The following is a 23,494-nucleotide window of genomic DNA, read 5'->3' on the forward strand; positions in this document are numbered from 1 at the left end:
TGGACGGGGTTGGGGGAAGGGGGCGGAGTCAGACGTGGTTGGGGGAGGTGTTGGTGTTGGACGGGTTGGGGGAGGGGCGGTGTTGGACGGGTTGGGAGAGGGGGCGGTGTTGGATGGGGTTGGGGGAAGGGGACGGTGTTGGACGGTGTTGGACGGGGTTGGGGGAGGGGAGCAGTGTTCGAGGGGGTTGGGGGAGGGGGGCAGTGTTGGACAAGGTTGGGGGATGGGGTGGTGTTGGACGGCGTCAGGGCAGGGGGTGGTGTTGCACGAGGTTGGGGGATTGGGCGGTGTAGGACGGGGTTGGGGGAGGGGAGCAGTTTTGGACGGAGTTGGGGCAGGGGGCGCTGTTGGACGGGGTTGGGGGAGGGGGCGGTGTTGGACAGGGTTGGGGGGCAGTGTTGGATAGGGTTGGGGTGAGGGGGTGGTGTTGGGCAGGGTTGGGGGAGGAGGCGGTGTTGGATGTGGTTGGGGAGGGGACGGTGTTGGACGGGTTGGGAGAGGGGGTGGTGTTGGATGGGGTTTGGGCAGGGGGTGGTGTTGGACGGGGTTGGGGGAGGAGGGGGTGTTGGACGGGGTTGGGGGAGGGGGGTGTTGGACAGGTTTGGGGGAGGGGGCGGTGTTGGACGAGGTTGGGGGAGTGGGCAGTGTTGGACGGGGTTAGGGGAAGGGTGTGGTGTTGGACGGGGTTGGGGGAAGGGGGCGGTGTTGGACGGGGTTGGGGGAAGGGGGTTGTGTTGGACAGTGTTGGGGAAGGGGGTGGTGTTGGATGGGGTTTGAACAGGGGTCGGTGTTGCTCATTGTTGGGGGAAGGGGGCGGTGTTAGACAGGGTTGGGGGAAGGGGGCGGTGTTAGACAGGGTTGGGAGAGGAGGTGGTGTTGGACAGGATTGGGGGAGGGGAGCAGTTTTGGACAGGGTAGGGGTAGGGGGCGGTGTTGGAGGCGGTTGGGGAGGGGGCGGTGTTGGAGGGGGTTGGGGGAGGGGGCGGTGTTGGACAGGGTCGGAGGGGGCGGTGTTGGACGGGGTTGGGTGAGGGGGCGGTGTTGGACAGGGTTGGGGGGCGGTGTTGGACAGGGTTGGGGGAGGGGGCAGTGTTGGACAGGGTTGGGGCAGGGAGCGGTGTTGTACGGGGTTGGGGGTGGGGGCATGTGTTGGATGTGATTGGGAGGACGGGGCGTTGTTGGACGTGGTTGGGAGAGGGGGCGGTGTTGGACGCGGTTCGTTGGAGGGGGTGGTTTTGGATGGGGTTGGGGGAGGGGGCAGTGTTGGACGGGGTTTGGGCAGGGGGCGGTGTTGGATGGGGTTTAGGCAGGGGGCGGTGTTGCACAGGGTTGGGGGAAGGGGGCGCTGTTGGACGGGGTTGGGGGAGTGGGCGGTGTTGGACGGGGTTGGGGGAGGGGGCGGTGTTGGACGGGGTTGGGGGAGTGGGCGATGTTGGACAGGGTTGGGCAGGGGGCAGTGTTGGATGGGGTTTGGGCAGGGGGCAGTGTTGGACGGGGTTGGGGGAAGGCGATGGTGTTGGACAGGGTTGGGAGAGGGGGTAGTGTTGGAGGGGATTGGGGGATGGGGCGGTGTTGGACAGGGTTGGGGAGGGGGCGGTGTTGGACAGGGTTGGGGAGGGGGCGGTGTTGGACAGGGTTGGGGAGGGGGCGGTGTTGGACAGGGTTGGGGAGGGGGTGGTGATGGACGGGGTTGGGGCAGGGGGTGGTGATGGACGGGGTTGGTGCAGGGGTTGGTGGAGGGGGCAGTGTTGGACGGGGTTGGGGCAGGGGGCGGTGTTGGACGGTGTTGGTGGAGGGGGCGGTGTTGGACGGGGTTGGGGGACGGGAGCAATGTTGGCCAGTGTTGGGGGAGGGGGGCGGTGTTGGACGGGGTTGGTGGAGGGGGCGGTATTGGACACGGTTGGGGGAAGGGGGTGGTGTTGGACAGGGTTGGGGGAAGGGGGTGGTGTTGGACAGGGTTAGGGAGGGGGCGGTGTTGGATAGGGTTGGGGGAGGGGAGCAGTGTTGGACAGGGTTGGGGAGGGGGTGGTGTTGGACGGGGTTGGGGGCCCGGGAGTGGTTTTCGATGGGGTTGGGGGACGGAGCAGTGTTGGACGGGGTTGGGAGAGAGATCTGTGTTGGACGGGTTTGGGTGGAGGGGGCAATGTTGAACAGCTTGAGGGGAGGGGGCAATGTTGGACGAGGTTGGTGTGTGGGGTTGGCCAGGGTGGGCTTGCACGCTGTGTGCTGCCTTGTCTCCTGAACGGGGAGCTGACTTTAAAAACTCCGAGCCCCAGAGGATAGGCATTTAATCAATTCACCGAATAATCAATGATCCAACCGAAATAGTGCCCTCCCATCATGTCTGGATAATCGAGGTTCCCCAATATTGGTGATGTGCTGGACAGTGAAGAAGGTTATCTAAGATTACAAAGAGATCTTGATCAATTGGGTCAATGGGCTGAGGAGTGACGGATGGAGTTTAATTTGGATAAATGTGAGGTATTGCATTTTGGTAAAACAAACAAGGGCAGGACTTATACAGTTAAGAGTAGGGTAGTGTTGTAGAACAGAGAGACCTGGGGTTCAGGAACATCATCCTTTGAAGTTTGTATCACATATAGACAGGGGGGTTAAGAAGGCGTTTAGCACACTTGCCTTCATTGCTCAGACCTTTGAGTGTAGGAGGTGGGACGTCATGTTGAGGTTGTACAGGACATTGGTGAGGCCTCGTCTGGAGAACTGTGTCCAGTTCTGATCCCCCTGTTACAGGAAGGATATTATTAAACTGGAGAGGGTTCAGAAGAGATTTACCAGGATGTTGCTGGGATTGAAAGGTTTTGAGTTAGAAGGAGAGGCTGGATTGGCTGGGACTATTTTCACTGGAGTGTAGGAGGTTGAGGTATGACTTTAGAGATTTATAACATCATGAGGGTGAATGACTGGTGCCTTTTCCTTAGGTTGGCGGGTTTCAAGACTAGGGGTCATATTTTTAAGGTGAGAGGAAAAAGTTTTTAAAAAAGATATGAGGGATAATTTTTTTACACAGAGTGTGATTTGTGTGTGGAATGAACTTCCAGAGGGAGTGGTGGATGTGGGTACGGTTACAACATTTAAAAGACATTTGGATAAGGACATGAATAGGAAAGGTTTGGAGAGAGATGAGCCAGGAGCAGGCAGGTGGGACTAGTTTAGTTTGGGATATCTGGTCAGCACGGACTGGTTGGACTGAAGGGTCTATTTCCATGCATTATGACTCTCACTCATAGGGTTTAACACTAATTGTCAGTGGTTATATAGTTGCCTTCAGGCTACCTTTTATTCCAGATTTTTTAATGAATTATCCCAGGGTTCTGGATTATAGGGGCAGTGACTTTACTACTGTATCACTGCCTCCCCCAATCATGTGACGTTACCATTGCGCTAAGTTGACACATCGTGTTTGATTCAGAACAGATCTACTAGCTCAAACCCGAACGCCCATGAGGTGTTGTGAGCAGAGAGCAGAACTGTATTCAATCACAATCTGTCACCTCGTGAGCTGACACATCCCGCACTCTACCACTTGTCAGGCCATGAGGTCAACCCTAGACCGATGAACAGGAGCAGCACCAGGCATACCTAAAAGTCATGTGAAGCTTCAATGTTTTTTCGGCAAAGATTGATTTTTGAACAGTAAAGGGTTACGGTGAGAGGGTGGGTGAGTGGAGCTGAGGCCATGAAAGGGGTCAGCTATGATTGTATTGAATGGCAGAGCAGGCTGGAAGGGCCAGATGGCCTAATCCTGCTCCTAGTTCTTCTGTTCCTGTTCTTATGTGCTTGGGTTCCAAACAGTGGAAGCCACATCGACCGTGGACAATGAAAGAACCCCACTGCTAGAGGCTCCGGAAACATCCGCAGTCCCAATGAGGGGGGAGCCCAACACCTGAGTGCGAAAAACGAGGCTGAAATATTTGCAACAGTCTTCAGCCAGAAGTGGATAATCCATCGCAGCCTCCTGCAGAGGTCTCTGCATTATAGATACCAGTCTTCAGTAGTTAAGGGAATGAAAACTTTGGTTCTGAAAGAGTTAATACTGAAATTGCATTAGCTCCACCCACCCTGATGGCATCGCTCTGCCTTTGGGTGAAGAAATAGCTTGTCTTCCACAAGGCCCCAATGGGGACAGATGTGACATACCTGCCCCCTGATAATTGCAATGGTGTCCAACTATTGTTATCATGAAATAGACTATACCCTGTTGTGTAGGATAAGTACCTCTTCTTGTTAAGACTCTCTAGTGGTCTATCCTCTGCCACTGATAACTATACAGGCCCTCAGACTCAGCATAAAAAGGAGGATTGGTAGCTACTAGTGGTCACAGAGTCCTCCAATCATACGGCATCGAAACAGACCCTTCAGTCCAACTTGTCCATGCTGACCAGTTATCCTCAATTAATCTAGTGCCATTTCCCAGAATATGGCCCATATCCCTCTAAACCCTTTCCATTCATGACCCCATCCAGATGCCTTTTCACTGTTGTAGTTGTACCCATCTCCACCACTTCCTCTGCACTCGACAATGTGGCAAATTGCCCAGGTATGTCCTGTACACAAAAAGCAGGACAAATCCAACCCGGCCAATTACCGCCCCATCAGTCAGTCTACTCTTGGTCAAAAGTAAAATGATAGAAGGTGCTGTTGACAGTGAGAGACAGCAATAACCTGCTCAGTGAGGCCCAGTTTGGGTTCCACCAGGGTCACTGAGCTCCTGACCTCATTACAGCCTTGGGTCAAACATGGACAAAAGAGCATCTCATAAAATAATAAAAACTAATTGAGTGACTGGGATAAGACATCACTAATGGAAATTCACTTCTGGGTTTCCATTAGTGGACCTTTCCCCAGGAACTTAAAATCCAAGCTATTATTTCAGTGAGTGCTTAATGCATAGAACAGGTTGCACTGGGAGTTAGTGGAAGTAGTGTTGTATTGTGGGAAATCAGTTGATGAAGGATACAACTACAAGTGTTCTTTGCTCGCTGTTAGAAGCATTTAGTTACATGGTCACACATTACACACCCAACCCAATGACCAGGGCTTTCATCTGTCCCTGTTTATAGGGGCTTGAATGAATCCCCATCACTCACATGCATTTAAGTGCAGAAACAGTTATTGGGCTGTAATGGTAGTGTTGTTATCTCTGGATCAGGTGGCCCTGGTTCAAGTTCTACCTCAGGAAGTGACGGTCACATACATGTGTCTGTCCTACCCGACTCGTTTAACAGCCTGTGAGTTCTGAAGAAGCGTCATACCCGTCTCAAAGTATTAACTCTGCTTCTCTTTCTGCAGATGCTGCCAGACCTGCTGAGTTTCTCCATTTTTGTTTTAAAGATGTTCGCCATCCGCAGTGTTTAGCTTGGATTATTGATCGTATCTGCTTGTGTATCAGCCCAATTTATACGTGCTCAGTATGTGATAAATGCAAACTTACCTCGTTCATCAACTGCAGTAAGAGTTGCAGCTCACGGCTAGAGGACGGCCTGTGAGTCTATACAGCAAAGTTGTACCTATTAGCCTAATCAAACTGTTCTGGGATTTTAAGACAGGGTGTAATTTGAACCTGGTATCTCCTGGTGCAGTGGTAGAGACACTATCACTGCCCCCCAAGGCTCAGCCTAAGCAAAGCTGTGCCCCTGCTGGTGTCAGAAGATGAAGATATGCTGATTGAGGTCAGCCTTTAGCTGCTGGGCAGATGAGTGTTTTATAATGATTTTAAATGACACTTAAATGCTTTTAAACTTTTTAACGAAGCTTAAAAAGTGTCATCAAATTTTGAATGGTCGGGGGGGATCATTTTGGCCTGAATTTTCAACAGGAACTGCAAATCTTTAATGGACTTCAGAAATCGAAAGACTTAAAAAAAAATCTATTAAAAAAAAATTCTGTCCTAATTTTGCATAAGTAGCACACACATTTCCATTCCACGACCTCCCAGATCTTTTGGGACCTCCCTTTTGTACACAGATCTTTGAAAGTTGCCACCCAGGTAAATGGTGCGGTGAAGAAGGCATATGGCGTACTGGGCTTTATTGGTAGAGGAATTGAGTTCCGGAGTCCTGAGGTCATGCTGCAGTTGTATAAGACTCTGGTGCGGCCGCATCTGGAGTATTGTGTACAGTTTTGGTCGCCATACTATAGGCAGGATGTGGAGGCACTGGAACGGGTGCAGAGGAGGTTTACCAGGATGTTGCCTGGTATGGTAGGAAGATCCTATGAGGAAAGGCTGAGGCACTTGGGGCTGTTTTCATTGGAGAAAAGAAGGTTTAGGGGTGACTTGATAGAGGTGTACAAGATGATTAGGGATTTAGATAGGGTTGACCAAGAGAACCTTTTTCCACGTATGGAGTCAGCTATTACAAGGGGGCATAGCTTTAAATTAAGGGGTGGTAGGTATAGGACAGATGTTAGGGGTAGATTCTTTACTCAGCGAGTTGTGAGTTCATGGAATGCCCTGCCAGTAGCAGTGGTGGACTCTCCCTCTTTATGGGTATTTAAGCGGGCATTGGATAGGCATATGGAGGATAGTGGGCTAGTGTAGGTTAGGTGGGCTTGGATCGGCGCAACATCGAGGGCCAAAGGGCCTGTACTGCGCTGTATTCTTCTATGTTCTATGTTCTAGTTTTCACTCAGTCTGGAACCACATTAAAACTGTCAGCGTGTATAATCCTCATAACACCACAAACGTAAAGTTCATTTGGAAAATAAGTGATTTGAAATCTCCCTAGAACTTCTGTCCAATTTGTTCTAATGAATCAAGTGACCATTTAGATGAACATAATGCATACATTATAGGGTAGTCCTTTATAGCTCCAGAGCAACACTAATCAATAATGTCTTTATCAGTGATAATGGAAAATAGACTCCAGGAAATTGATTCTCCTGATAGCGAATAAGCACTATTTTCACATTGTCATGGTTTTACTATTTGAATACTAACCACTGAAGTTTAAATACTAATGCATACTTTAAAATCTATAATTGTTGCAGCTCTATAGCCACCTGATCTCCACCTGTGTTTGAACAATTACTAACTATCAGTTCTTTATCAATATCTCTTATCAATTTAGTTCTGAAGATGAGTCACTGGACCCGAATTTTTCACTCTGCTTTCTCTCCACAGATGCTGCCAGACCTGTTGAGCTTTTCCAGAAATTTCTGTTTTTGTATCAATTCTTTGTGTTATTTTTATTTCTGAATAGAATGTGCACGTCATTGTCCAGAATTTTGATGTAGCAACAGAACAGTAATATATTTCCAAGTCAGGATGGTGAGGGGCTTGGAGGGGAACTTGCAGGAGGTGGTGTTCCCATGTATCTGCTGCCCTTGTCCTTCTAGATGGAAGTGAGTCATGGGTTTGGAAGGTGCTGTCTGAGGATCTTTGGTGAATTTCAGCAGCGCATCTTGTAGATGGTACACACTGCTGTTACTGAGCGTCGGTGGAGGATGTGGTGCTAATCAAGTGGGCTGCTTTGTCCTGGATGGTGTAGAGCTCCTTGAGCGTTGTTGGAGCTGTCCCCATCCAGGGGCAAGTGGGGAGTATTCCATCACCCTCCTGACTTGTGCCTTGTTGATGGTGGATAGGCTTTGGGGAGTCAGAAAGTGAGTTAGCTTCTGCAGGATTCCCAGCTTCTAACCTGCTCACGTAGCCACAGTATTTCTATGGCTAGTCCAGTTGAGTTTCTGATCGATGGTATTCCCCAGGATGGTGGTAACACCATTGAATATCATGGGATGATGGTTAGATTCTGTCTTATTGGAGATGGTCATAGCCTGGCATTTCTGTGGTTTGAACGTTACTTGCCATTTGTCAGCCCAAGCCTGGATATTATCCAGATCTTGTTGCATTTGGACATGAACTGCTTCAGTATCTGAGAAGTCATGAATGGTTCTGAGCACTGTGCAATCATCGGCAAACATCCCCCACTTCTGACCTTATGATGGAGGGAAGGTCATTGATGAAGCAGCTGAAGATGGTTGGGCCCAGGACACTACCCTGAGGAACTCCTGCAGAGATGTCCTGGAGCTGAGATGACTGACCTCCAACAACCACCACCATCTTCCTATGTGCCAGGTATGACTCCAACCAGCGGGGAGTTTGCCCCCCGATGCCCATTGATTCCAGGTTTGCCAGGGCTCCTTGATGCCACACTTGGCCGAATGCAGCCTTGATGTCAGTGGCTGTCCCTCTCCCCTCCCCTCTGGAGTTCAGCTCTTTTATCCATGTTTGAACCAAGGCTGTAATGAGGTCAGGAGCTGAGTGACCCTGGTGGGACCCAAACTGGGCCTCACTGAGCAGGTTATTGCTGAGCAGGTGCTGCTTGATAGCACTGTTGGTGACACCTTCCATCACTTTCCTGATGATCGAGAGGAGACCGATGGGACGGTAATTGGCCGGGTGTGTGATGGAAGAACAGTGACATGTAGGAGTCTGGGAAGAGAGAAGTAACAGTCTGTGCCAGAGACAGATGTACTGACTGGGAAGTGTCGAACATGCGACAGCACACATAAAGGAGTTTTGAAGAAATCTATTGGAGCTGGACGTTAGTCACACACAGGCAGAGGGAAACCTTCCCATCCAGTGCAGGCCGCAAGTTACCTGAAGAGAGATCCAAATACTATTCAATTTGGAACCAGGCCATAAGACTATGGTGTTCAAAGTTAAGCTTATTTCAGTAACTTTCGTACCTTATGGGACAATATAATGAGATTACAAATTATTCCCACCGACTGTTTGATTAAATATCATTTTGACAAGGGGATATAGATAGGTTGAGTGAGTGGGCAAAAAATTGACAGATGGAGTTTAAAAAAGTATGAGGCCATGCACTTTAGTGGGAAGAATCAAAAGGCACACAACTACGAGGATTCTGTGTAATCCAAGATGGAGGACGGGAAAAATTTGTGGCTGTAACAGCTGCTCCTTTTTTGAGGTATTTTAGGTGTTGGAGGTTATTTCCTCCAATTCCAGGAACAGCAATTACTGTTTTATATGCTGTTGCGTTGTTTTGGAACCTTGGAGGGAAAAAAAAGAGTCAAAGCAATGGCACTTTTAAAAGGGAGAAGGACAGACAAATGGACAGTGAGGGAGAGAGAGAGAGAAAGAAAGAAACCCACACTGCTAACTGACACAGCAGAGAACCTGCACAGTTACTGCCTTTGCTGTTTGAATTCACGTATCGCTGGACATTACAATGCATCTAGGAAGCCTTCACAAACAGCAAAATTCACAACTGATCTTGGAGGAACTGTTTGGGAGTATTCACAGAACAGGAACAGATAAGTGTATAATTTTAAGTGTAGCCTTACTGTAAATCTACAATAGTGAGTAGAGTGGGTTCTTTCTTGATTATATGTTTTATTGAGATCTGTGTCTTGATTAAAGTTTAAAAATATAAGTCATAAATATTAAGTTAGCCTGGAGCAGTATTGAATATAGCAATAAGACAGTGCTGTTTTCTGGGTCTGTAGATTGGAAGGAGCAAAAATGGCCTTTAGTGTAGTGATATGCTCTTCTGGAAGTTTCAAGAGAGTTTACGTGTTACTGAGGATTATATCTGCAATAAATGTTATTGGTTGCGAATCTTATCAGATTGAATGGATTGGTTGGAGCGACAGTTAGAGGCGATGAGGAATTTCCAAGAGCTAGGGGGTGTGATGGATGGCAGTTAGAGGAAGGGAGAAAAGCTGCAGTTACAGTCACATAGATGGGTTAACTCCAGGAAAGGTAAGAGAGGTAGGCAGTTAGTGCAGGTGCCTTCTATGGCTATCCCCATTTCAAACAAGTGTGCTGTTTTGGAAAATATAGGGGGTGATGGACTTTCAGGGGAATGTAGTGCAAACAGCCAAGTTTCTGGCACCAAGACTGGCTCTAATGTAATGAGGGGTACATCAGGTTCCAAGCGATCGATTGTGTTAGGGGACTCTCTAGTCAGGGGCACAGACAGACATTTCTGTGGCCAGCAGCAAAAAATCAGAATGGTATGTTGCCTCCCTGGTGCCAGGATCAAGGATGTCTCGGAGAGGGTGCAGAATGTTCTCAAAGGGGAGAGGGACCAGCAGGATGTCATTGTACACTTTTGTACTAATGACACAGGAAGGGAAAAGGATGAGATTCTGAAGGGAGAATATAGAAAGTTAGGCAGGAATTTAAAAAGGAGGTCCTCAAGGATGGTAAACATAAACTGGGACTGCCATAGTGTTAAAGGTTCAGATGGAGAGGAATTTGTTAAGTGTGTACAAGAAAATGTTCTGATTCAGTATGTGGATGTACCTACTAGAGAAGGTGCAAAACATGACCTACTCTTAGGAAATAAGGCAGGGCAGGTGACTGAGGGTGTCTGTGGGGGAGCACTTTGGGGCCAGAGACCATAATCCTATTAGATTTAAAATATTGATGGAAAAGGATAGACCAGATCGAAAAGTTGAAGTTCTAAATGGGAGGAAGGCTAATTTTGACGGTATTAGACAAGAACTTTCAAAAACTGATTGGGGGCAGATTTTTGAAGGTAAAGGGACGGCTGGAAAATGGGAAGCCTTCAGAAATGAGATAACAAGAATCAGAGAAAGTATATCCCTGTCAGGGTGAAAGGGAAGGCTGGTAGGTTTAGGGAATGCTGGATGACTAAAGAAATTGAGGGTTTGGTTAAGAGAAAGAAGGCAGCATATGTCAGGTATAGACAGGATCGATCGAGTGAATCCTTAGAGTATAAAGGCAGTAGGAGTATAATTAAGGGGGAAATCAGGAGGGCAAAACGGGGACATGAGATAGCTTTGGCAAATAGAGTTAAGGAGAATCCAAAGGGTTTTTACAAATACATTAAGGACAAAAGGGTAACTAGGGAGAGAATAGGGCCCCTCAAAGATCAGCAAGGCGGCCTTTGTGTGGAGCCGCAGGAGATGGGGAGATACTAAATGAATATTTTGCTTCAGTGTTTGCTGTGGAGATGGACATGGAAGATATTAACTGTAGGGAAATAGATGGTGACATCTTGAAAAATGTCCATATTACAGAGGAGGAAGTGCTGGATGTCTTGAAACACACAAAAGTGGATAAATCTCTAGGACCTGATCAGGTGTACCCAAGAACTCTGTGGGAAGCTAGAGAAGTGATTGCTGGGCCTCTTGCTGAGGTATATGTATCATCGATAGTCACAGGTGAGGTGCTGGAAGACTGGAGGTTGGCAAACGTGGTGCCACTGTTTAAGAAGGGTGGTAAGGACAAGCCAGGGAAATATAGACCAGTGAGCCTGATGTCAGAGGTGGGCAAGTTGTTGGAGGGAATCCTGAGGGACAGGATTTACATGTATTTGGAAAGGCAAGGACTGATTCAGGATAGTCAACATGGCTTTGTGCATGGGAAATCATGTCTCATGAACTTTATTGAGTTTTTTGAAGAAGTAACAAAGACGATTGATGAGGGCAGAGCAGTAGATGAGATCTATATGGCGTTCAATAAGGCGTTCGACAAGGTTCCCCATGGGAGACTGATTAGTAAGGTTAGATCTCATGGAATACAGGGAGAACTAGCCATTTGGACACAGAACTGGCTCGAAGGTAGAAGACAGAGGGTGGTGGTGGAGGGTTGTTTTTCAGACTGGAGGCCTGTGCCAGGGTTGGAGGATTTAATCTATAGGGAGAGGCTAAACATGCTGGGGCTGTTTTCCCTGGTACACCACATGCAGAGGGTGTTGCGTGTATGGAATTAGTTACCAGAGGAAGTGGTGGAGGCTGGCACAATTGCAACATTTAAAAGGCATCTGGATAGGTATATGAATAGGAAGGGTTTAGAGGGATATGGGCCGGGTGCTGGCAAATGGGACTAGGTTAGGTTGGGATATCTGGTTGGCATGGACCAAAGGGTCTGTTTCCGTGGGGTCCTGGGTCCACTGCTTTTCGTCATTTATATAAATGATTTGGATGTGAACATAGTGGGTATAGTTAGTAAGTTTGCAGATGACACCAAAATTGGAGGTGTAATGGCCAGTGAAGAAGGGTTACCTCAGATTACAACAGTATCTTGATCAGATGGGCCAATGGGCTGAGAAGTGGCAGATGGAGTTTAATTCAGATAAATACGAGGTGCTGCATTTTGGGAAAGCAAATCTTAGCAGCACTTATGCACTTAACGGTAAGGTCCTGGGGAGTGTGGCTGAACAAAGAGACATTGGAGTGCAGGCTCATAGTTGCTTGAAAGTAGAGTCGCAGGTAGATAGGGTAGTGAAGAAGGCGTTTGGTATGCTTTCCTTTATTGGTCAGAGTATTGAGTACAGGAGTTGGGAGGTCATGTTGCGGCTGTACAGGACATTGGTTTGGCCACTTTTGGAATATTGAGTGCAAGTTGGGTATCCTTTCTATCGGAAAGATGTTGTGAAACGTGAAAGGGTTCAGAAAAGATTTACAAGGATGTTGCCAGGGTTGGAGGATCTGAGCTATAGGGAGAGGTTGAACAGGCTGGGGCTGTTTCCCTGGTACACCACATGTAGAGGGTGTTGCATGAATGGAATTAGTTACCAGAGGAAGTGGCAGAGGCTGGCACAATTGCAACATTTAAAAGGTATCTGGATAGGTATATGAATAGGAAGGGTTTAGAGGGAAATGGGCCGGGTGCTGGCAAATGGGACCAGGTTAGGTTGGGATATCTGGTCAGCATGGACCAAAGGGTCTGTTTCCGTGCTGTACATCTCTATGATTGTAATTATTTAAACGGAGAGAGAGAGACTCCAAAACAGTGCTGTGCAGAGGGATCTGGGTGTTCTTGTGCATAAAACAGCAAACAGTCAGCATGCGTGTGCAGCGAATAGTTAAGACTGGAAATGGAATTTTGGCATTTACTACTAGAGGTGTGGAGTTTAAATACAAGGAGGTCTTGTTACTACAGTAAGGGTGCAGTAACTACAGTAAGGGTCCAGGTGAGACCACACCTGGACTCCTGTGTACAGTTCAGGTCCCTGTATTTCAGAAAGGATGGACTGGTATTGGAGGCAGTTCCAAACAGATTCACTCAGCCGATTCCTGGGCTGGAGGCATTGACTGATCAAGAACAGCTAAAGAGGTCAGGCCCTTATTCATTAGAGTTTAAAGGAATGAGGGTGATCTTATTAAAACAGGCACAATTCTGAGGTGGGGGGGGGTAACAGGGTAGATATTGAGAAGATGTTTCCCCTCATTCGGGGAATCTCGAACTGGGGGAGCAGTTACAGAATAGGGGTTAAAACTGAGAGATGAAGGAATTTCTTCTTCCAGGGAATGTCTGGAATTCTCTAACACTGCCCCCACCCCAGAGAGTTGTGGAGGCTCGATCACAGAAAGTATTTAAAGAGGCGGGAGGGAGATGGATGTGTGAAAAGCTGGGGGGTTGAGGGCTATCAGGAGCTGGCAGGGAAGAGGCGTTGAGGCCTAGGGGCACATTCACCATAGTCTTGTTGAATGATGTGGGCAGGTTCGAGGGGCTGAATAGCCTTCTCCTGCCCCTGTTTCTTATGGCAGTAACATTTGATCATAGCCATGTTTAATTAATAACATATAATATCACCTTTTCAGAGACTGCAAATGTGTTGCCTATCTGGAACCAGCTGCACTCATTTCTCAAGGAGCTAACATATAGCTGGTCTATGGCTTGCTTCAGTGCTGGCAAAATTGCCAGATGCTGGCAATTACTGAGCAGACAATTACTTATGTTATATAACATTTTAGTGTAGTGTAAATCAAAGACAAGATTAGGATCTGTACTCAGGAGAAATTGTGTCTCCTAAAACTGGGATTTGTTGGCATCATGCTTCCACATTAACATTCTTTCATGGGATATGTCAAGGACAGCATTTCTAACCCCTTCCCAGTTGCTCCTCAAACTGAGTAGCTCACTCAGCCATTTCAGAGGGCAGTTAAGATCCAACGCCATTGCTGTGGGTCTGGAGTCACATGTAGGCCAGACTAAGTAAGGACGGCAGATTTCCTTCCCTAAAGGATATTAGTGACCTAAATAGGTTTTTCTTAATGACAATTGACAATGGTGTCATGGTTGTCATTTAAGGCTAACTTGTAATTTTGGATTAATCTTGTTGGAATTTTGAACCTGTGTCCTAGAGGAGTAGTTTACACACTCTGTATATGTAAGTTTAGCAACACACCTACTATGCTGCCATTTCTTCTCCCTCCTGCTTATCCCCTCCTTGGATGTCAGAATTTTACCCGGAGAATGAAATATAGAGTCATAGAGGTGTACAGCACGGAAACAGACCCTATAGTCCAACTTGTCCATGCTGACCAGATATCCTAATTAATCTAGTCCCATTTGCCAGCACTTGGCCCATATCCCTCCAAACCCTTCCTATTCATATACCCATCCAGATGCCTCTTAAATGTTGTAATTGTACCAGCCTCCACCACTTCCTCTGGCAGCTCATTCCATACACATACCACCCTCTGTGTGAAAAAGTTGCCCCTCAGGTCCCTTTTAAATCTTTCCCCTCTCACCATAAACCTATGCCCTCTAGTTCTGGACTCCCCCACCCCAGGGAAAAGACCTTGTCTATTCACCCTAACCATGCCCCTCGTGATTTTATAAACCTCTATAAGGTCACCCCTCAGCCTCTGACACTCCAGGGAAAACAGCCCCAGCCTGTTCAGCCTCTCCCTGTAGCTCAAATCCACCAACCCTGGCAACATCCTTGTAAATCTTTCTGATCCTTTCAAGTTTCACAAGATCCTTCCTTTAGCAGGGTGATCAGAATTGATTGATTGAAAGGTTCTTGCACTTGGGGAGATACTCAAGGGGCATTAATAGAAAAGTAGATTCCTGACCAAAGGTCTGAGCAATGGCTTGGAGATCTCCGGCATGAGAAACGATTAGATGCAAATCCCTAATAGTAAGCCTCTTACTATCGAGACGTGTTCAAATCCCACCACAGCAGTTGATGAGGCTGAAATTCAATTCACAAATCTGAAAAAGAAACAAATCTTGGTAATTCTGACCTTGAACCATATTGTTAGAAACCCATCTGATTCACTCATGCCTACTGGAATAGATACTGAATAAGATAAGAGGCCAGGGTTTTGGGACCAGTATATTAGCATGGATAGAGGTTTGGCTAACCAAAAGAAGACAGAGAGTTGGGATAAGGGACACACTTTCATGATGGCAACCTGTAACTGATGGAGTCCCACAGGCATCAGCACTGGGGCCACAGTGACACTCCATCTTGGATGAGGAAAGTAAATATACTGTAACAGCGTGTTTATGGAAAGCACAAAAATAAGTGGAAGTTGAGTGGTAAGGATGAAACACAGCAGTAAGTTAACAGGCAGGTTAAGTGAGTAAGCAGAAACCTGGCAGATCAGATGGAATATAATGTGAGAAAACATGAAGTTATGCACTTTAGCAGGAAGAATAGAGGAGCCTGAATATTATTGAAATGGTGAAAGACTGCAGAAAGCTACAGAGCAGAGAGATTTGGGAATCCTCATCCATGGATCACAAAAAGCTAGCATCCAAGTCCAGCGGGGAATAGGGAAAGCCAAGGGAATGTTGCTCTTTATTCCAAAGGGAATGGAGTATAAAAATCAGGAGGATTTGCTAAAACTATACAAGACACCGGTCAGACCACAGCTTGGCTACAGTGAACAGTTTTGGGTCCCTTTATCTGAGGAAAGACAGACTGACATTGGAGGCAGACCAGAGAAGGTCCACTCGGCTGATCCCGGGTATGGAGGGACTGTCCCATGAAGAGAGGTTGGGGAGGTTGGGCCTGGACTCATTGGGGTTTAGAAGAATGAGAGATGACCTTATTGAAACATCCAAGATTCCCTGGGGAACTTGACAGCGGGGATGTGGAGAGGTTGTTTCCCCTTGTGGGAGAGAGTCTAGGACCAGAGGGTACAATCCCAGAATAAGGGGTCACCCATTGCAGACAGAGATGAGGAGGAATTTCTTCCCTCAGAGGGGAGTGAGTCTGTGGAATTCTTTCCCTCCGAGGGCTGTCAGGGCTGGGTCAGTGAGTATATTCAAGGCTGGGACAGAGAGATGTTTAATCAGGAAGGGGAATGGACAGGAAAGTGGAGTTGGGGATTATTTTTCTTTGTTCACCTGTGGGACGTGGATGCTGGGCCCAGCATTTATCACCCATCCCTAGTTGCCCCCCTTGAGAAGGTGGGGGTGAGCTGCCTTCTTGAACCGCTGCAGTCCATGTGCTGTAGGTAGACCCACAATGCCCGGAGGGAGGGAATTCCAGGATTTTGACCCAGTGACACTGAAGGATTGTCAGATCAGCGACGATCTCATTGAATGGCATAGCTGACACACTGGGCTGAATGGCCTTCTTCAATTCCGACATCTCATGGTTATCGCTGTCAACTCCATAATGCAAAGTACCAATACTATGAGGCGGGCTGGAAACTCAGCATTGGCTACAGCAAAAAGACAGGGCTATAAACCAAAACACCAACCTTGGAGCACACCATGAGTCAGAGAGTTAATAAAAGCCCAGTAATTTTAGCATCATGAGAGGTGGGCAGCTAATCCCTATTTGCAGAAGCTGGGAAGTTCCACACCCAGACTGACAGAACAGACTAAAATTATATACACACTGAATAATGTATCAAAGCACTGAGACACAGATACTGAGAGTGTGGTGTGTGAAAAACATGAAGTACAGAATCAGTTCACATGAAATAAAAATATCCTTTTGCGACCATATTAGAGTCCAATGTGCGTGGCCATTGGTGGAGTTTAGGAATCGCAAAACTCTCCCCCACCTACTCTTGCATGTGCAAACATGAGGAAATGATTATGAGCTTAAAGCCTTCCTTAATCAAAAGGGACATTGCAATTGCCTCTTTCATTAAACTTAATTGCAGATATTAATTACACTACCACAGATACTTTCCTGGGATATGGGTGTCACTGGGCAAGGCCATTATTTCTTACCTATTCCTAACTTTGCTTGAACTGAGTGGCTTGCTCATCCCCACAACCTTCGATTCTCTTCCTGATTAAACATCCCTCTGTCCCACCCTTGAATATACTCACTGACCCAGCCCCTACAGCCCTCGGTGGGAAAGAATTCCACAGACTCACTCCCCTCTGAGGGAAGAAATTCCTCCTCATCTCTGTCTGCAATGGGTGACCCCTTATTCTGGGATTGTACCCTCTGGTCCTAGACTCTCTCCCACAAGGGGAAACAGCTGCTTTTGAATTTCAGAGTGTTCAATTCCCAATGCAAGTTTGCTTTGCAACGTCAATCAACAAAGCACAAGGTCCGGGCTGCAAAGCGACTATCAATCATTCAAAACGGTGGCAATCTGCTCATCAAACTGCATCACACTTCGTGGCCAAACACCTTCTTGATGAGGCAGCAGAGGGGGAAAAAAAGAGGAGTTAAGTCCTAAATAAAAAAACCGAAAGACCTGCGGATGCTGTAAGTCATTAACGTTTTGGGTCCCGTGACCCTTCCTCAGAACTAATGGTAGCTCAGAAAATGTTGAAGTTTAGGCAGAAGAGAGGGTGGGGCAGAGGGGTAAGGACTAAACAATAGGTGGGGATAGATCCCAAAGAGAGAGAAGAACAGTTGGACAAAGGAGAGGATGACGATCTGGCTGGGAGGGTGAATAGATGTTAATGGAGACTGTTAGTGGCTAACAATGGGCTGTGTGTAATAGCAGACCATGCGGTAACAAGGAGAAAGTGAGGACTGCAGATGCTGGAGATCAGAGCTGAAAATGTGTTGCTGGAAAAGCGCAGCAGGTCAGGGCAGCATCCAAGGAGCAGGAGAATCGACGTTTCGGGCATCAACGTGAAGAAGGGCTAATGCCCGAAACGTCGATTCTCCTGTTCCTTGGATGCTGCCTGACCTGCTGCGCTTTTCCAGCAACACATTTTCAGCATGCGGTAACAAGGCCTGGTGTGTGGTGGAGGTTGAGGTAAGGACATGGGAGTACTAAAGCCTTAAAGTTATCGAACTCAATATGGCGTCCAGAGGGCTGCAGGGTCCCCCAAGCAGGATTGAGGTGCTGTTCTTCCAGCTTGCGCTGAGCATCGCTGGAGCACTGCGGCAAGCCTGAGACAGAGATGTTGGCCAGGGAACAGGGTGGGGTGTTAAAGTGACAGGCAACTGGAAGCTCAGGGTCTTGTTTGTGGGCAGAAGCGGTGTCCCAGTCTGCATTTTGGCTCACCGCTGTAGAGGAGATCACATTGTGAGCAGCGAGTGCAGCAGGCTAGATTGTGGGAAGTACAGGTAAAGTGCTGCTTCATCTGGAAGGGGTGTTAGACCCTTCAGTTCACCAGATCCCACCACTTTGACTATTTACAGCCAAATCATGTCGTGTGGAAATTGTCACATAAGGCAATGGTTCTGAAAGGGTTAATGTTGAAGACTGCATTAAACTCCGCCCATTCTGATGATACCACACCAACTTGGGTAGGGGGTAAGATCTTGTGGAATCCCATGGTCTCCTCATAGTCTTAGCAACAAGGTTGAGTGTTATTTCTAACCAATCTCTTTGGATGTGGTATCTCTGGGGCAGGTGGGCGGCACGGTGGCACAGTGGTTAGCACTGCTGCCTCACAGCGCCAGAGACCCGGGTTCAATTCCCGCCTCAGGCGACTGACTGTGTGGAGTTTGCACGTTCTCTGCGTGGGTTTCCTCCGGGTGCTCCGGTTTCCTCCCACAGTCCAAAGATGTGCAAGTCAGGTGAATTGGCCATGCTAAATTGCCCGTAGTGTTAGGTAAGGGGTAGATGTAGATGTAGGGGTAGGGGTAGGGGTAGGGGTAGGGGTGGGTTACGCTTCGGTGGGTCGGTGTGGACTTGTTGGACCGAAGGGCCTGTTTCCACACTGTAAGTAATCTAATCTAATCTAATCTAATCACCTCACGGGATGTGCAGTGCCAAATATGTGGTCTGTGTGGTGAGAATCATCCTGCTCAGTCACATAAAAACCCACAGCAGAAACTCATGACCCTGAGTAGACATCAGCCTTGAATCGAAGGACAGCCAATGATGAATAATTTTGCGTCAGTCAGCTTATTTGTGTTTTGTATTTTACAGGACTAAAATTATGAATTAATTATGTGGAAGAAGGTAATTCAGTGAATTCTCAAACAGGAGTTGTTGGATATTCCGATAAAAGCAGTTTGTTTTATCTTAATTTGAATTTTATTTCCCAGATGAAGCTCGTAACTTAATAACATCGACTATTTACAGCCAAATCATGTCGTGTGGAAATTGTCACATAAGGCAATGGTTCTGAAAGGGTTAATGTTGAAGACTGCATTAAACTCCGCCCATTCTGATGATACCACACCAACTTGGGTAGGGGGTAAGATCTTGTGGAATCCCATGGTCTCCTCATAGTCTTAGCAACAAGGTTGAGTGTTATTTCTAACCAATCTCTTTGGATGTGGTATCTCTGGGGCAGGTGGGACTTGAACTCGGATCTTCTGGCTCTCATGTAGGGACATTACTACTCCAACACAAGACCCTACTAACAAGGTTTGTGCGAAGATTTGTAGCTTGGGTGCTCGTTGTTGCAGTTCTGTTCGCCGAGCTGGGAATTTGTGTTGCAGACGTTTCGTCCCCTGTCTAGGTGACATCCTCAGAAGTAGGTGACGCTACTATTATAGGACAAGCCAAACAGAGAACAGCCAGGGAATTCCTAGAGGCATGGCACTCATCCACAGATTCAATCAATAAGCACATCGACCTGGACCCAATATACCGACCACTGCAGCGGACAGCTGGAACTGACAACCGGAAGGGACAGATTCAAACCACTATAAATGCCGGAGGAAACATCACAGAAGCGCTTCACGGGAGGCTCCCAAGCACTGAGGATGTCACCTAGACAGGGGACGAAACGTCTGCAACACAAATTCCCAGCTCGGCGAACAGAACCCAACCATACTAACAAGGTCAGAAGCTGTGGATGGCATGGTGGCTCAGTGGTTAGCCCTGCTGCCTCAGCGTGTTAGTGGCTTGGGTTCAATTCCACTCTTGGATGACCATCTGTGTGGAGTCTGCACATTCTCCATGTGCCTGGGTGCTCCGGTTTCCTCCCACCGTCCAAAGATGTTCAGGTTAGGTGGATTGGCCAGGGTTGGTCATGGAAGGTTGGTGTGGACTCAATGGGCCAAATGGCCTGCTTTCCACACTGTAGGGATTCCACATTTTAACTCATTGATATCATGCAATAAAAATACTTTCTCAGACAAATGTTACTCCTTGTTAAGGCTCACCAGTGTTTTTGTTTTAAATATAGAATCCCTACAATGCACAAAGAGACCATTCAGGCCATCAAGTCTACACCAACTCTCCTAAAGGTCATCCCCACCCCCATAATTAGAATGGCCAATCCACCCTAACCCCCATATTTTTGGGCTGTGGGAGGAAACCTACACAGACACGGGGAGAATGTGTAAACTCTACTCAGACAGTCACTGGAGGCTAGAATCGAACCCAGGTCCCTGGTGCTGTGAGGCAGCAGTGCTAACCACTGGGTCACCGTGCCACTGCAAACCAAAGGGGTGATTCTTGAACTGAGTCAAAGAACAAGGATGGTGGTAGCATCCCTCATCCAAAAAATACTGTGGGAATGACTCCCAGACATTTGTAATCAGTGAATGATGGGTGGGGACAATGGTTCAATGTACATAATGTGGAGGCAGCATTACAAGGACATAAAGGTAAAGTTACCATAGTCAGACCCATTAGAGAGAGTAGGCAGGTGGTGGTTTAACCTGAGGGTCACCATGCCTCAGGCGAGGGGAGAGGTTGAGGAGAGTCCGTCACAGTAACCACAGACAGTGCGGGAATTGAACCCATGCTGTTAGCGTCACCAACCAACCAACCAACTGAGCTAATCAGCCACTTGATAGGGCCACACACAACACACAGGCAGGCCTGATAGAACCATTTCTTGTGGGCACCTCCTACCACAGAAATGATTTTAAATGATATTGATGTTTAACCAATGAGATTGGTAGGTTGGTCATTTGGTTAGAGACAGAAAGAACTGCAGATGCTGGAATCCAAAACAGACGGCAGGATGCTGGAAGAACACAGCAAGCCAGGCAGCATCAGAAGGTGGAGAAGTCACTGTTTTGGGTGTAACCCTTCCAGCCTCCTGTCTGTCTATTTAGGTTGTTTGGGGTTGCCGAATCTTCAGTGCTTTAGACGTTCTGGAGGTTAAAGGCACTACATAAATGCAAATTATTGTTACGATTACAAACACTGCAAAATTATTGCTGGGATTGCTAATAAGTCAAACACAAATTATGAGATCCAATTATGTTTATTAAGTACAGTAGGCAGTACACTAAACACAATCCAATCTATGCCAGAAGAATTTTATCGCTATTTATTCTGAATCGAAAGATGGATTTCCTTCAGATTACTTTGACACATCCTCAATAACAGACTTTGTCAAATGAGAAAGAAAGGAGGTCACCAGCAAGGAGGTCTTTTCTTCAGGGAATGTGTTCAAAATCTTCATATGTCTGACACTGACTGAATGCCTGTCTTCTGTTTGTGTGTAAAAAGGATGTGAAACTAGAAAAATACACAGGAGGTCCTATTCCAGATTTGTTTTGTCAGATGGTTCAGTGCCTCGAACATGAACTGACCTACTGATTATATAAATAGGGTAATAACAGAGTTCGACAGTTTAGCAGCTGCCTGAGGCTTCCCACAATGCCTTTTTGCTGCCAAAAGGAGCACTACCCAATTCACCTTGAATTGTAAGCAGGTCAGTTGTGCTTGTTTAACAGTGTCATTAACAGTAACAGGACCTTTCTTTTATTCAGTCAGGGGAGGCGGACATCACTGGCTGGGCCCATCCCTAGTTACCCCCTTGAGAAGGTGGGGGTGAGCTGCCATCTTGAATTGCTACAGTCCATGTGCTGTGGGTTGACCCACAATGCCCTGAGGGAGGGAATTCCAGGATTTTGACCCAGTGACACTGAAGGAACAGTGATATATTTCCAAGTCAGGATGGTGAGGGGCTTGGAGGGGAACTTGCAGGGGGTGGTGTTCCCTGTTGCCCTTGTCCTTCTCGATGGAAGTGGTCATAGGTTTGAAAGGTGCTGTCTGAGGATCTTTGGTGAATTTCTGCAGTGCATCTTGTAGATGGTACACACTGCTGTTACTGAGCGTCGGTGGGGAAGGGAGTAGATGCTTGTGGATGTGATGCCAATCAAGCAGGGGCTGCTTTGTCCTGGATGGTGTTGAGCTTCTTGAGTGTTATTGGACCTGCCCCCATCCAGGGCAAGTGGGGAGTATTCCATCACCCTCCTGACTTGTGCCTTGTAGATGGTGGGACAGGCTTTGGGGAGATAGGAGGGGAGTTACTTGCTGCAGGATTCCTAATCTTTCCTCTGCTCTTGTAGCCACTGTATTTGTATGGCTGGTCCAGTTGAGTTCCTGGTCAATGGTAACCTCTAAGGTGTTGATAATGGGGGATTCCGTGATGGTAACACCATTGAATGTCAAGGGGCAGTAGTTCGGTTGTCTGTTATTGGAGATAGTGATAACCTGACATATCTGTGGTGTGAATGTTACTTGCCACTTGTCAGCCCAAGCCAGAATATTGTCCAGATCTTGTTGCAGTTGAACATGGACTGCTTCAGTATCTGTGGAGTCACGAATCGTGCTGGATATTGTGCAATCATCAGCAAACTTCCCCACTTCTGACCTTATGATGGAGGGAAGGTCATTGATGAAGCAGCTGAAGATAGTTGGGCCCAGGACACTACCCTGAGGGACTCCTGCTGAGATGTCCTGGAGCTGAGATAACTGACCTCCAACAACCACAACCATCTTCCTATGTGTAAGTGTGACTCCAACCAGCGGAGAGTTTAGCTCCTGATACCCATTGATTCCAGGTTTGGGTGGGCTCCTTGATGCCACACTCGATCGAATGATATCAAGGGCTGTCACTCTCACCTCCCCTCTGGAATTCAGGTCTTTTTCCACGTTCAATCCAAGGCTGTAATGAGGTCAGGAGCTGAGTGCGCCTGGCTGAACTCAGTCTGTTCCCAAACTGAGACTCATTTTATTAAAACCCTTGAAAGTGAATGTTGAACTTTGGATTCTGAAATAAGATGTTGCACATCACATTGACTAGTTGTGGGATCGTAATAACTGCCAGTAAATTTACCCTTGACCACATTGAGATCATGGAAAAGTTAAATGACAAGACTGCGTTCCTGCTGATGGTTATCCTTACTGTTTTATTGGTTCCTCGAGGGCATTCCAATTTTGGATCTTGCACATTAATATAACATTCCATTCTCCCTCTACTTTCTCTCATTACTTCAGACCCTTAAGATATATTTTTAGACAGCAACAGTGATTGGACTTATCATGGTTGCAATAACTAACATGAAAGGCCAATTTTAACACTGAACCCAGCTCAGGCTCATCAGCTAAGAGTTTCCTCTCTTGACTGGCTTTAAGGGCCTCGGTAAAAGGAGGGTTTAGTAGTCTC

At 47.3% G+C, this 23,494-nt stretch overlaps 1 protein-coding gene across 4 annotated transcripts in view; it reads left to right on the forward strand.

The window, feature by feature from the left end:
• The window catches only part of slc26a10 (solute carrier family 26 member 10), a 166,075-nt gene that overhangs the window by 138,000 nt on the left and 4,581 nt on the right, over positions 1 to 23,494 (forward strand). The gene's annotated exons all lie outside the window — the stretch shown is intronic.

The sequence above is a fragment of the Chiloscyllium punctatum genome, chromosome X, assembly GCF_047496795.1.
Source record: "Chiloscyllium punctatum isolate Juve2018m chromosome X, sChiPun1.3, whole genome shotgun sequence".
NCBI lineage: Eukaryota > Metazoa > Chordata > Chondrichthyes > Orectolobiformes > Hemiscylliidae > Chiloscyllium > Chiloscyllium punctatum.